Source organism: Tinamus guttatus, unplaced genomic scaffold (assembly GCF_059628265.1).
Source record: "Tinamus guttatus ecotype Peru unplaced genomic scaffold, ASM5962826v1 Tinamus_guttatus_pri_ptg000052l, whole genome shotgun sequence".
NCBI classification, from domain to species: domain Eukaryota; kingdom Metazoa; phylum Chordata; class Aves; order Tinamiformes; family Tinamidae; genus Tinamus; species Tinamus guttatus.
In genome coordinates this window covers 9725336-9740972 of record NW_028288586.1, presented here as the reverse complement: position 1 = coordinate 9740972, position 15637 = coordinate 9725336, and positions in this window count along the sequence as shown.

Below are 15637 nucleotides of genomic sequence, written 5' to 3'. Positions count from 1 at the left end.
ACATACTTGGTGTATTTAGAGAGAGCTGCCAGTTACTAAATTCATGGTATAAGATACTTTGCAAATTTCAAATTTTCTATTTGCATTATCAGTCACTGGTACCAGTTAAGTCAGTGGGGAAATTCCAGCAACATTTAGCGGAAAAAGGTTTAGTGACTATGCAGTTTTGCCTACATTCATCTGGAAATATGGAAATGACTGAAAGTCTCAACTGTCACCAATAGATTATTCATTTTTTTCCATTTTTCATGTAAATCTTAGTCTGTAATTCTCAGGCTTTACAGACAAGATAAGGTCATGGAGATCAGCTCTCTCGTGCTGTTAAAAAGCAAATAAAATAGTGCATGTATAATTTCTTCAGCAAAACAAATAGCACTTGCTGGCAAATGAGGAACTACAGTGAATTAGCAGGCAAGGTGGTAGAAGGAAGGAGAATTCAAAAGGATGATAAAATTATGATTATGTTTATAATAAAGTTATGGGAAGAAAAAGCCTACAAGGAAGGAAAGGTTTTATATTAAGGGAAAAAATGTTAATCTCAAAGAAAGAAAGAAGATCTGCTTTTGAAAAAAAACATGGCATGTTGCAGAGGGTTCCCCAAATATGCTCAAATCTGCACCACACAGCATGACACGTGGCCAGGATGCTAGAATCCTGTTATTCAAATATAAAAAAAAGACTAATACTTACATTTGCCTGCTTGCTTTATGAAAAATAAACCTTCCAGTAAGCTTGTAGCTGCAAATGTCATACCAGAAGTTTCAGGGACTGTACATTTAATTCTGGTGAATACTATTTAACAGTTACCACCTTTCACTCTGGAGGTAAATGAGAGAAGAATAAAATAACAAAGTATAAATAAAGGATAAAATGATCCCAACTGCAGTTTATTTCCCTCTGCAAGATATTCTGGGAGGCTTTGAATAAAGAAAATTATCAATAAGCAACTATAAATACATGTGATGGCAGTGCGTGTGAAATAGTATATTCAAAATCTAAGGCTGGTTTCTTTTTGCCTTTTGTTGTAAATTCAAAAAGTGGCTCACTGTATTTCCTAGAAAATTTCTTCGTTTATGCAAACATTTCCAAAAAGAAATATACTCGTTTTCCAGGGAAAGTAAAAGGATGTGTAATCAAAAACAGGCTTATTTTTGAAAGGAAACTGGCTGCTTTTTAGAATGAAAATATGTCTTGTGTTAAGCAAGTGTGATTATTCTTATTTTGTGACATGCCCAAAGCAAAAACTTCAAACTTCTAAATCCCATTTGTGAAACAGAAAGAATAGGAATTTCCATACTGGATCAGACCAGCAGCCTGGTTAGCTCAATATCCTGTTTGTCACTAGTAGGGAGCAACTTCAGAAGAAGGTCTAAGAGCCTCCTCAGGGAGCTCATTTGACACAATTTATCCCCCTAGATATTTTCTGAGGATAATTCTAACTTCTAAAGTTGGAAAATGTTATAGGCTCTTCAATTAAAAAATTCAGGATAAGTTTTAAATATTTAATGTAACTTCCAAGACTTCTACTGGAAGTATTTTTGCATACATCTGTTATCATAAGGCTTTATATCATGCTTGCTTAATTTATTAGCAACAAAATGTGCACACACACACACACACTCATGCACATATTATTTTAAGATTTATAAGACAAAGATGTCAGTAATGACTCTAATCTACTAAATATCTGCAATAAATTAAGTCATTTCTCTCATTTCTGCAGATGATTGGAATACTCAGTGAAAACATGAAGCAGAAACGTAGTGGATATGGCGCGCACTAATTAGCTTTCTCCAGATTTGGCAAATACCATGCGCAAGCAAACTTCTAATTGACAAAGGCTGCAGTCAGTCTTCATCAGCCTCTCCTGTGATATACAGCACCCAACCCTGTTGCGGCTGCCGTCCATGCATTCACTGCAGGATGGGGCATGTAGAAAAGGGGAGAAAAACGCAACCAGCCAAGCCATTAGAGCAGCGCCCAAGCAGCGGGGTGCAGGCCCCGTGCGTGCGAGCGCGCCCGGCAGGCGAGCGGCAGCGGGAGGGCTCGTTGCGGCTGCCGACGTGGCCAAGCGCGCAATGGATGCGCCGAAGCGGAGCGTGAACCTACCTGCGAGGGCCCTGACGCTAACGCGACGCGGCAGCTGCGGGCCGCTCCGTGCAGCTTTCTCAGCCTCCCCAAGTAATTGGTCACCTCTGAACCCGTCTCCCAATGCGTGGCTGGGGAGAGCGGCTCCCGGCGAGGTCACGCCGAAGCCTGCTCGTCTGAGCCTTCAAACACGTGACCTTCTCCCCCAAAACGTTCTTTCTCACACCTAGAGATCATGCCAGTGGCCCTGAGGACTGCACTTTGATCAGGGCTTGGAGGACTTTGTTTACCTTAGGCACTAAGTGCAGTCAAATGTGCTTGAACTGTACAGTATTGACATTTCCCCCTCATCTTTTAAGTCTGTGCAGAGCAAAACTACCAAAGTTCTGTGGTATTTAGTGCTGATCTTGGACTTTTGCAAAACTGACAGTATCACTAATCTAATCCTGATGTCCACAATGAGCTTTAATGCTTGCAGCATCCAAATGGAGTTTAACCAGAGCAATTTAGTGAACTTTTAGGTCCGGTATATTTTTGGGTCATATTCTGCTTGTAGATTGAATATGACAGAATGTCTCGATTATCCCTAATGTTGTGAAAAGTGGAACCAAAGCTTCATTCCAAGAATCACAAAATAGGCTGGTATTACAGTCTTCCTCACAGCCCTTAGCATTTGTCCATTCATTGCTAATGTTTGCCAGGGCTTTCAGCAGGCCAGAAAAAAAGAGAAGAATTGGATGCCCATCTGCATTTACTTCCAATGAGCTTTAGATATTTTTGCTTGAACTTGATCAAATACTCCAGCTGGTGTTCGAAATGGTCAGCATATCTCAGTCTCCACCACCAGCTTTTTGGGGAGATGCACTTTGCCAGCCGATCATTCACCTGTGTTTCAGATAAGGCTTTTGCTGTGTGCCTTCCTGCAGCAGAAACTCTCACTGCACAGAATCCTCTGCTCTGGCTCCTGCTGAATATCCAATTTCCCTTAACAATTAGGAATTATTACTGTTTCCTTCCTACCTACACATCTGATCTGCTATCATTGTCTTTCTCTTAGACTTCTGTTTTGGTGAAAATCATTTTCAAAGCAGACCACAGATCTTTAGTCCTGTTCACCAGGGCATGTAAAATAGCCATTCAGTGATGCTGCATTTCACATAGCAACCATTGGCAAGTCTTAAAATTGGTACAAGTTTTACTGGTACAAAAGGACACCCCAGTACTCCAAAAATTTGGTACTCACTTAACCCAGTCAAATCCTCTTACAGTTTAGAAAGCCAGCTGCCTTGCAGTGACCGTCAATTTTATTGTACAAATCAATTTGTCTCCACTGACGGAAAATAATTGCAAAGCAAACAAATTATCCATGCTACATTGAACCCTATTCACTCTGGGGACACTGAACTTACAGCTTGAGAAGATTTTCCCGTGCCTGTCTCAAAAATAGAGCTTGCTATTAAAAAAAATATAAAAAGCTTACTGTCCTTTCTTTTTTTTGCTGCTGAAGAATTCCAGGATATTAATTGTACATTTGTCTAGGCACTAAGCTGCCATTACACAAAACTTGTGTGTTTTCAGGCCCAAGTCTATGATATAGTTTCATATACCAAAGCTTTAGTACAAAGAGCTCTGTTGTTGAAAGAGAAAGATTTGATGCTGCTGACTGTTTACAAAGTCATCCAAGATCTTACATAAAAACACAATCCAGCAGCTTTTTATACAGGCCAATATCCACAGGGGATTTTAACTCCTGCAATGACTGTGGACTGGAATGAGTTACTCAAACTGAAATTTCAATCTTTAAAGCCTCTACCTTCTGGTCATCTAATATTGGAGACATTTAAACTCTGTCACAATTCCTAAAGCACCAGCAGTTCTACTCCTGCAAACTCCCTGAAGCACCTTGACTTTGGATGCAGGTCTGGCTGTGCCACTTGAAAGCTGGGGAACCCCAGCTCAGTCTGCAGAGTGTGGGGGCAGCTTTTGCTCCTCAGTCACCCGAAAACGAGTAGTAAATATGTTAAATCAGCAGACAGCCCTTGGTGTCGATTCAGGTTGGGTTGACTCCATATCTGGACTTGCTTCTGTGCATGCCAGTTGGACTGTGATTTCTTGCCCCAGTTTGCTGTTCTTTGATGCTGCACGTCATTCCAGACCTATGTACTTCATTTCACTTCCTTCACTTCACAGCCTTTTTAACAGAGGTGACACATCAAAAATCTTCATAAGATGTTTTTTCTTTTTTCTCCAAAAGATAAAAATAACTGTAATGCTTGATGAAATGTGCTCAATATGGCTTTTTTTTTTAAAGTGGGTTTTCTAAGGAAATGAGTCTTGTGGTATCATTCTGAGTATTAAAGTCTGCTCAACTGTCCATTTCTCTTAATAATCTGCTGTCAAATTTTAGCAACATTAATCAAACTTTATATATTTCAGTCTGCCATGAGGAGATTGAAAGAGATTTCAAAGCTTCTCAATCGTGAAAATTGACACTAATAAAGATAAAAAAGACCTACACGCAGCTCTATGGAAGAAATATTTACAGTAAAAACCTTGTTTCTTGTTAGACACTGTAGAATCTACGTGAAAGAAAATCCTTAGGAACTCTCTAACAGCACTGAACGTGGTGACAGACTGGCGTAGAGGTCTCTTCTTAGGTGTCAAAGTCAACAAACCTTTAGACAAACATTAGGGAGAAGCCAGACTTCCTCAGTTCCAGCGTTCAGCAATCACTTCGTGTTACTTAACTGACATGAAAGAAAAATAGAGGCCAAGAAGTCAGTGGAGAGAGTTACAAAATACTTGGTAGCATACAGCCTAAATTCTTTAAAGACTTTTTTTTATTAAATATTCTTGCTGTCAAAGGCTGTTTGCTTCACTCTCAGATCTGTCTGCAATAATAATACATAACTCCACTCAGAAATTATTTCAATAAAGCACTTCCTTCATAGCAGGGATCAACTTTGTGCGTGGCTACAGAAATCAGTAAAGCTAGATTTTTGTAAAAGCAAAAATAAAACTTTATCTGAATGTCCACAATTTAAAGCATTTCTACGAGATCTTCCATCAGAAACCCATCCCTGGAGAGAGGCTAGTACAGAATCACATACTGGAGATATGTTTCTATGATCCTGACATGGGAAGAACTTCACCTAATCTAATCTGTGACTGGCAAACATTTAAATCAGCAACAAATTTCTTATTGACCTCCTCTTCCTCACTGACCTCACATTCTTCACCTCCACTTGATAATTTTTTCCTGGAGACAGAACAACGCGTACTTGCTCCATGTGTTTCTGCTCAATTTCTGGTTGCATTCACAGGAGGGTAAACTTGCCAAAGATGAAGGGGCAAGAGTGTAAGCTTCGCATTTTTTCAGCTATACATTTAGATGTTTGCAGGAATAGAATGTGCGGAAAATGGCAAGAATTTCAAGAATAGGCATTTCATGAGATTTCCAGGAGATCCTTCTGACTGTTCCCCAAATAATGGGAAATATTTTTGTCTGTCCTAATTGAGCGGCATTATATGTGCTTACTGACATTATGCAAAATTTTGGAAAATAATATCTGGCAGAGAAACACTGTGTTAGGAAACAAATAGACAAAAAGATTTGTTTCTATCACTCATTAACATTCCGGGAGTAGAATGTTAAGTTAGCTTTATTATTTCTGTAAACTAAGAACACTAAATAAAAAAAAATGTTAAATTATTTTTAAGTATTATGGAAAAGAGCTTGGTTACATACGGTATTTTTTGAAAAATCTTGTTTATACACCAGATATTTTTGTCTCTTTGGTTGCATCTCATTCATCTGCTACACATTAACAACATTAATTATGTGGTTATGATAACATCATTATGTAAAAGGAACCAAGAGGAGCGCTAAACTCAATCATGTATAAAGTAAACAAACCGCAAACAAGCAGATGGCACATTTGGGACCTGACTCTGCCCTGTGAAGTCATTTACTGTTTTAAAATGGAAAGAGCAATGTCTGCATGGTCTTTGTCACTGGTTTAACAAAATCATTTTAAAACCACCTTTTTGCTTAAACTGGTACGACTCTGCTTGCAATGGCCATGCTTCACAGGCTCCATAGATGAATTTGTGAAGCATGGTCCTCAGACCTGTGCTGATTTAACATTCGGGTAGCTCTTCTGCCTTTAATGTGCTTCCTCTTAATTCCCACCTGCAGCGTTGAGGGCTAAAGAAGACCATTGCATTCATTTAATATTTCATTAATTGACCTTAAATCCACAGCATAACCACGTTCTGCTACTGGTACGAGGAAAGGAAACGCTGTATTAAGATAATATTGATTCATTACACCAGCATAAAATGAACCAAAGGGCACATAAGGGCAAAGCTGGTACAAGCAAATACATCCGTGGCTGTTAACTGCTGTGACTCAGTGACAGGCAACTGCAGGAAGGACATGGAAAGAGATTCTCCAATGATCACTAAAGTGTGCCATTATTCTGTTGTTTAGAGTCTGCCTTGATTTGTTTTCCCCCCCCCCCAGGCAAGCATCATAATTAATTGGGCATGCAATTTATCATGGGCTAATGAAGTGGGCCGTAGTGCATTTATCAGTGCTCATAAACTGAAGAAACTCATTCTGGCTTTTTATTTTTATCACTGGCAAAGCAGTTTAGGACATATGGCTTCATCATGATAAGTATGAGATTCCTGGCAACTGGGCACCCTTGTACCCAGGAGGGAACAATTCACCCCGTTAGTTTGGGACAGATATATTTGCATTTGCAAGATCAGTCTTGTTTCTAAAGAAAAATAACTTACACAATTGGGATATGCAGGCTTGTGTGCATCTGTGTCATTCTATCTACTCCCCACTGACTTTTGGTTAATTGCAGTCAAATCTGACAGAGAGATAAAGAGCTCCCAGGAAAGAAATCCTACTAAGGTCTTACTGGGAAGGTTGATCTGCAGTGAGCTCAGCCCTTCTTGGACATGAGAGGATTCTCACAGGGACTCAGCCTCGAGACATAGATCAAGAGGGAACCTAACCTCCTCGATTCCTCTGATGATGGATCTATTTGTTTTCACTGCTGCTACACTGTACTGTGATAACTTTCTACTGCCAACAGAATTTTTGCTTTGCTGATGCTTCTCCAGGAGTCATTGTGCAGTCATAAAAGAAGATTTTCAAAAGAAGTCTCCAAATATGACTCAGGCATTTAAAGTCGTAACATTTATAAAGTGTCTTTGTTGTGTCTGTACAGTGACAGGGTGAGTACTTTTGGCTCTAAAAAAAGGCCTCTTTTCATCAAAATCTTTACAAGCAGAAGTTCTGCTAAAGAAGAACTAATAATGTTATTAGAAACTGACTATGTTATTAGTTCAGCCCAGAGTATGCAGATTTGACTGCCTTTGCCAATATGCAATGCACTCCGCCACATCAGTCAGTGTAGGCATCCTAGTCTTTCCACTATTGTCTAAGGAAATAAGACTTGAGCCAGGGCCTTGGATTAGCTCTCCAAGATCAATGTTGATGTAGCCAGTTAGGTACTTGAATAGCTCCAGGACATGGCAAACCATCGTATTTATTATGCTGGAGTTTAACTCAATGGGGTCAGCCACAGAGGAATCATAGAATCACAGAATGCTTAAGGTTGGAAGGGACCTCTAGAGGTCATCTAGTCCAACCCCCCGGCACACGCAGGGTCACCTAGACCTGTGTGTGCGGCACAGGACTGTGTCCAAGCGGGTTTGGAAGATCTCCAGAGAAGGAGACTCCACAATCTCTCTGGGCAACCTGTTCCAAGGCTCCGTCACCCTCACTGTTCCTGTGGAACTTTTGATGCTTCAGTTTGTGGCCATTTCCTCTAGTTCTGTCAGTGGCCGCCACTGAAAAGGGGCCAGCACCATCCTCGTCACTGCCTCCCTTGAGGTACTTATAGACACTGATCAGGTCCCCTCTCAGCCTTCTCTTCTCCAGGCTGAACAGGCACAGCTCCCTCAGCCTCTCCTCGTAGGACAGATGTTCCAGGCCCCTGATCATCCTTGTAGCCCTGCGCTGGACTCTCTCCAGCAGCTCCACATCCCTCTTGTACTGTGGAGCCCAGAACTGGACACAATACTCCAGATGCGGCCTCACCAGGGCTGAGTAGAGGGGCAGGATCACCTCCCTCGACCTGCTGGAGACGCTCTTCTTAATGCACCCCAGGATCCCATTGGCCTTCTTGGCCTCGAGGGCACACTGCTGCCTCATGGTCAACTTGTCGTCCATCATGACACCCAGGTCTTTCTCTGCAGAGCTACTCTCCAAAAGGTCGGTCCCCAGCCTGTCCTGGTGTCTGGGGTTATTGCTGGTTTCTCTGCTCTTTCATATAAACTAACTCCATTTATCTGTAATTAAATGAAGAAAATTAAGGGAAAAGGATACACTAATAGTTCTGGGTGGAAACAGGTACAATGGTGATTATTTATAAATTAAAGAATGAATTATATAACGTGACTAAGGATGGAAAAAGATAATATAAAGGACAAGAAAACAAAATATGCTCAGCATTGTTGCTCTAAGTGGAACAAGAAAGTAATCTACTCTTTAGCAAGATAAGGCAGTTTAGCTATTTTAGTCAATTATTAGAGTATCTTAGCAAATACATCTGAGTCCTCATAGTGACTGTTCCCATACTCCCCCAAAAAGATGTGTGGCTTCTTCTCTTAAGTTGATTGATAGCTGCTCTTCATACAAAGCAAGACAAGGGTGTAAAATGTTCCTGAATAGCTGTGCTGTCTTAACAATGCATATATGCTTCACACTAGCATTTTGATTTTGAGTTTCTACATATGATAAAAACGTATAGAAAGAATATGAAGAGGTCCTTGGTAGAATTTGACAGTATCCATTAAAGAATTAGAACCTCAAACTAGCCCCGTGCATTTGAACATAACAGATTGCTCAGTTTTGTCTTTAAAGTTCTCCAGTCACCTACATACTTGCTTCTTCATGTACCAAGAACTGTGGCAAAAATATTCCCCATGTTGGAACATATTTCGTTCCCCGTTTGGGATCCAACTAAAGTTGGTATGTAGATGTTGGTCTCTGAGGTAGTCACCTCATAGGCAGTGGATAGAAATATGTGCATTTCTGGGAACAATGCACCCTATTTCAAAGCAGACATGAAACGGACCTCTAAGTTAGAGGAATAGTGACACGAAAGAGCCTAATTCCCTACATTAACCATAAACTGAGCCTAAAGCTTTTATCTTGGGCATGTACATCTACACTAACATTTAGTGATATGAATCCTTCCACCAATACTCCTCTCCAATCCATATATGTGGTCAATACACCTTACTGAAAGTGGACAACCCCTGAAAAGAGAGAGTGTGCCTATGATATTTGATTATTTTGTCTTTTTGCTGCTTTTGTTTAAGACTTTATTATTGACAGATACTTATAAAAACAGCATAAGAAATATATTAATCTAATAGCTTTACCCATAATAGCCTACTGATGAGAAAATGGTCTAGTTGGACGAAAACTATAGTTTTGAACACTTTTCCTGAAGAGAGGATCTGAATATGCAGCAGCTCTATTGCAAACACTAGGCTGTTGTATAAAGGGCTTTGCCTTCTCTAGCTGGTTTGTCCATGAAAGCTGACACAGCCGCTGGAGTTTTTCAGATGAGCAACATGAGTGCTGACTGGACCAAGCCTTTCAGGGAAGCTAGTCAGAGGAAAAAACAGTTTGTGAATCCCAGCAGAGACTGAAAAAGGAGCCACATCCCTGAGCACAGCCAAAACTGGTGTTTTTGGGCAAGCAAATATGTAGACATTTAAGTGAGGAATTTTGACATCAGAAGTCTTTTGGTACAGAGACTGGAGCTGCTGAGCAAAGGTTTGGGGATTTTAAAAGCTGGACTTGTTTATCTCCTATGTCTATCTAAATAGCTTTCTGATCAGAAATGATTTTTTACATATCCTCTGCACACACAGGACTAATAAAAGTATTCTTAGTGATTTTAGCCAACTGCACCAATTTATTTGGCAGACAATAGTTAATGTTCGAGGTTTTACAAATCTTTCTCCCTTTCCCAATTCTTTCTTAAAGTTAGTGAAAGAAAAAAATATATTTTGTCAAAATAAATTGCCAGTTTTACTGGATGCAGCAGTTTGTCCTGAAGCATCATGTTTACTGTGCAATAATGTCATCTTATGTTGCTATGTATCCCTGCTTACTGCTAGCCTTAAACACCAAGCCTTGCTGCCATATTAACCTCAGTTCTCTTCTATGATTTCGCTAGAGGAAAAGGAATCCTTGCTGATGGGTTACACCTGGTGAACTAAGTTTAATATTTTGAATTAATAAAAAAAAAAGAGAAAAAATAAAACTAATAAAAATTGTTCTACCTGTTTCTGCTAATGTCCATAAACAGCTCCTTCATAGCAAACTCCAGTTTCTTCATTTCTCCTTGAAGTTTGTAACATAGTTATTGATAGATTGCACGGTACTTGCTCAGAGTGCACTGTGCAGGAGAAAAGTATTGTCCAAGCTGAGCAGCAATCATCTCATCCAGCCCTCCAATACACATGGCATTTTTTTAAAAAAGTCACCTTCTCCCTGAATTATGTTCATGTGTAAGATGCCTTGTTCATATTTATTCCTTTGGACATGTATATGGTCTCCCATAAATGTACTCCTACCATAGGCTAAAGGCTTTTAATTGGCAGTTTAAATTTATAATTATATTTGTGACTGATATTAAGGTCATCCGAGACATCAAGTGTATGACTTAATAAGATTCTTTTGAATATTGGACTATATGTCTCAAATAAATATTTAGCTGAAACAATAGTACAAGCCTAAAAAACTACTTAATGTAAGAGCTATCCTGTCTTTTTTTTTTCTTTAATTAGTGGTACGTTGTTTTCTGCAACATACTGCTGCATACTTGTCTGTGAATTTTATCTACAAAATATTATTTTCTGATGACATGTTATCTTTACTCCTCTTAAAATGAATAAAGCAGTGACTTCTGAAGTCATTTTTTATTAATACAATTAATGCAGGTTTCATCAGTCTATTCATTGTTAATCAAGTGTTGTTTGTCTCCTGCATTAGCTGTTATTTATGTAGCTTTAATACAAATTCTCACTTTAAAATGGATTGCTGCTGTTGGTCTGAATTAATACCATTTTATACATCAGGAGACACAGCTACCCTATCAATTTGTACATCAGCTAACCTATCAATTATCTATAATCAAGCAAAAACTAAAGGAAATACATACTGGATGAACAGTCACCAGGTTTCATCCAGGAGAGTCTTTACATTGCGTTAGATTAGAAAATTAGAGGGGTTTTTTTTGCAGCAGATGCAGCAAAGAAAAAGAAGCTAAAAAAAAAAAAAACAATCCTGAATAGCACTTCATACATAGTATTAAATACTCTCTTGGCTTTGTCGGTGACAATTTCTGAAAAAAACGTTACCAATTCACTAAGAGACATCTTTGAACTGCAGAAGTAGATTCACAAGAAAACTTTAATCTCATCATTACATCACACACACTCAAACACACAAAAAGGACCTTTTCCTCAGGGGAATTCAAACTCCGGAATTCAAACTCCCAAATTATATACCTGCCCATAATATACAGACTGCTGCACTCAGTGGAAAATTCGTCAAGCCATGCAGAATGTAAGAGGAAGGAAAAAGCAAGACCCCAAGTCTTTACTTGAGTGTTTAAAAAATGCACTGAATGAGCTGGAGAGAACTGGATTACGGGCCCTGCTTCACACATTTGTAAGCATGTAATTGTGAAGAAACAGCAATAACTTTAAAACTAGAGAGTAGAAGAGCCAGATCACCATCAAGCAGAAGCACTCTCAGAAGGAACTGCATCACCCCTATTCAAAGGCAATAGGGTAGAGAAGGACCCTGAGCACGGGTCAGCCACTACCCAAAATGGGTGATGCTGCTGCCGTGGGACATCTGCACCCACTGCTGCTGGCTGCATGATGTGGAGCAGCCTGTTACCTGGTCAGGAAACCTGCCACTTTTAACAAAAAATGTAAAGCCTTTAAAGGCAGGCAGATGTTCAGAGCCTTTACACGTTGAACTTCTCTGCCAAAAGTTACATGTTCTCAAACTTTCTTGTGAATTTACCCATTAATTTTTTTAAGGTTTAATTTCTAAGTGCAACATTGCTGGCATTTTTATCCTTATCCTACAGTTATATATGTAAATTGTAGTACTTAAGTATATAGTGCATAGTATATATTATATGGATGGGTCTGAGACTGCTCAGTGAAATTTTAATGCAGCTTTTCCATTATGGCAGGAAAAAAACATTTCCTTAAAAGAATAAAAGAAACTAAATTTAAGACTTCAGTCAGATTATTCATAATAACAATTACTTATGCTGGAGAAAAAGAAAAAAAGCCCTTAGGTTTCAATTCGCTGAATCACAGTTCATAAAAGGAAAGGAGCGGAAATAAAGTTCTTTTGTAAAACACAACCAGGCTCAAGATGAAAAATGAAGCTTCCATCCTGCCGGAACCAGATTCAGACTGGTGTTGTTACTCACACCAGGAAGAGTGAAATAGCTTCAGTTCATCAGAACAGAACTTTCCACTCCCTCCTTTTTGCAAATTTCTGTTAAAACAACATGTTGCAATTTCAATGAATTAGTATTTAAAAAAAAATCATAAAAATCCCTAATCAGATACAGCATAGAGTAATGCCAGTACTAATTACATGAAAATAAGGAATATGTGTCTCGTGGCAGAAGAAGAAGAAAGCTGAAAGACATGAGTGTGCCTTGCATTAACAAATGTACAAAATAGCTTATGAAAGAAGGAAGTTAAAAGAAAAAAAGAACAACATCCAAACAACTATCACTATTCTTTTTGCCTTAATGAATTTTCCTTTCATTGTTAGAATATGCTATAGATCCTAAAGAACTACTTAGCTTCTAAGTCTCTTTTCCCATCATTCAAACTACACTGCAATAAGAAGCTAATTACAGGTGTACAGGTGTACATGATCTCTTCCTTCTCTTCTGCTTCTGAAATTGGGACCCATACACCTGTATTACAGGTAGAGTTTTAAAGCAATATGCTTGCTTATAGCACGCTGCAGGATCTACAGGCAGCAGGGACCCATCTCAGAAGTGCCACAAGGAAGGTCCATGGCTGAGAGCAGCAGCCATGACTGGGATAGCCTCCTCTTTCAGCAGAGACTACAGTTCCATCCAGGTGTGCACAGTCACACGTGGGATTTCCTCCGATCCCAGCTCTGATCAAGTGGCCTAGGCCTGAGAAAAGATATTTTTAAGTGTTTAAGCTCCCTCAGGTTGTTCTGATGGGACTGATGAGGCGATGAGGCATCCTAGTTCAACAGCACTCAGTTTGAATCAACAGAGAGCCAGGGGCTGAGCATAGCCACCCAAAAGCTCTACTTGCAGAGTCCCTGCGCACTCTCAGTGTACAATCCGTGGCTAAAAAAATGCCCATTTCCTTGCAGAGCTCTAGATCCCCTGTTAAAGGAACCTACGTGAAACCCTCTGGCAGCATGACTTGAAACTACAATAAGTCAGAAAAGACAAATGTCAAATGCAGTCTCTCATTCACACACTGTGAAAGCAAATACAGCAGGTAAGCTCAGCGCTTCCTCCCCATCCGCTCCTGTTGAACTTGGGTAGCTTCAGCACATGGATCCTGTGCAGCGAAGGAAGGCGGCTTGAGAGCCCCTCTCTCATGAGTCAGGAGCTTTGTGCAGAGGGGCATCGGCTGCTCAGCTCGTCTGCTGGCATTGCCACAGAGACCGGTGGCCTCATCCCACTCTGATTGCAGCTTTCCTGACCAGCAGAGACGCCTCCAGTTGGTTTTCCAACTGCAGGGCAACGCTAGAGTGACAAGCACAAAGAAACAGCAGTAGCTTCCCAAGCTCTGCTCCACAGCTGCGCTTCAAAACCGCCTGCAATATTGTTTGGGAGTGTTTTAAACTGTGGCATGAAATGGAGAAGAGCCATTTAAACACTGTGAGAAACGATGCCAGGGAGAGTTTCATTACTAAGTGAATTTAGCACTTCTCATTTGTCTTTTCAGGCATTTAACCAGGTATCTTTTTCTCCTTTTCCATCCTTAAGGAAAGAAAAGATGCTCTTTGGTTGGCCGAGGGCTGGGGAATCGTTTTGTTACAGGAGATGAAAATGTTGACAGATGTATATTTTTGTCCCATTGTTTATGAGTCTTTTTACTCTAAGAAGTCTTTATGAATGGAACAAACAGACCTCACACTTGTCTGTAATAATTCATGTACACATGTGCATTGTGATCTACCTCCTGATATTTTGTGTGTGTTCTTGATTTTTTTCTGCTATACGAATGAAAGACATTGCAAGTATGATATATGTAGCCATTACTTCCTGCTCTTTCTCTTTGCAATGTTGTTAATTACATATGCAAACTTTGGCCTGTTGGGGAGATTCATTACTGGCTCACAGATAAGATTCTCTAGACAATTGCCAGGTCAGAACATTTATTAATGCAATTGTTTTGTATGGAAAAAGTTTGGCTCCATGGTGGAGAAGATGCTCTCTGAAGAGACTGTGGAGACTAGGAACTTAATAATTAAGGAGGATGTTACAAAAACATATGTCAATACTGTTCAATATGTGGATGGAATGTAATTGAAAAAAACTATGTAGACTCTGACTTAAAAGGAGAGAGAGTCTCATGAATACATGCTATAATTCCTAGACAGAGAAGCAACAATTAGCCTGACAATACAGTCTGGCTGCAGAATATGTCACACTCCAAAGTAATACTGATAAATTGGAGAAAAGCTAAGCCAAGCCAATAAGGCATAGGTTAAGCACAGTGGAAACTACCAGGGAACTTTGGTTGGTTTTCACTTCTATCCTACATTACTCGCACTGAAGAGTAGGAGGATATGGTTTACTGAAGTATTTCAATGTATGTTAAATCAGTTCCTGTTCAAAGAATATTTAAATATGCACCTAATTTCATATTCCATTAAATCTTGCATCTGAATAGCTTCCTGAGAGGTGCCTGAGGAAGCTGGTCACTGTGTTGATTTTCATGCGTTTGCTAGACATGCCTAAAGGTTCTATGATGCTTAAATCCCACAATTACCCACAATCTTTTTAAAGCACATTTCAGTGTTTTTCTGAACAGAAGTTATAGATCTAATCTGAGATTAACTACACATTTCTTGATGGAAGTGAGAAGTGAAGAAATTTCCCATAATCCAGTCTAGGGCACAAATGTAATCCACTATTTTCTTTCTCAGATACATGTAGAATTGAATCTATATTAATCTCAAATAAAAAAAAAAGGAAGGCAATACTGATTTTGACTGTACAAGGCATTGCTATTTGGCTGGTGTTGACCAATATTTTCATTTGTTTTTAGCTCAAAACACCAGTGAAGGTGTCCTGAAGCTACTAAATGTAAATGGAGTTTTGAGTCATATAGAGAATTCTCACAGTTTTTCTACCCCCAAGGAGTAATGTTAAAACTAAAAGCTGAAGATTTTATGTCCCAGAAAGAT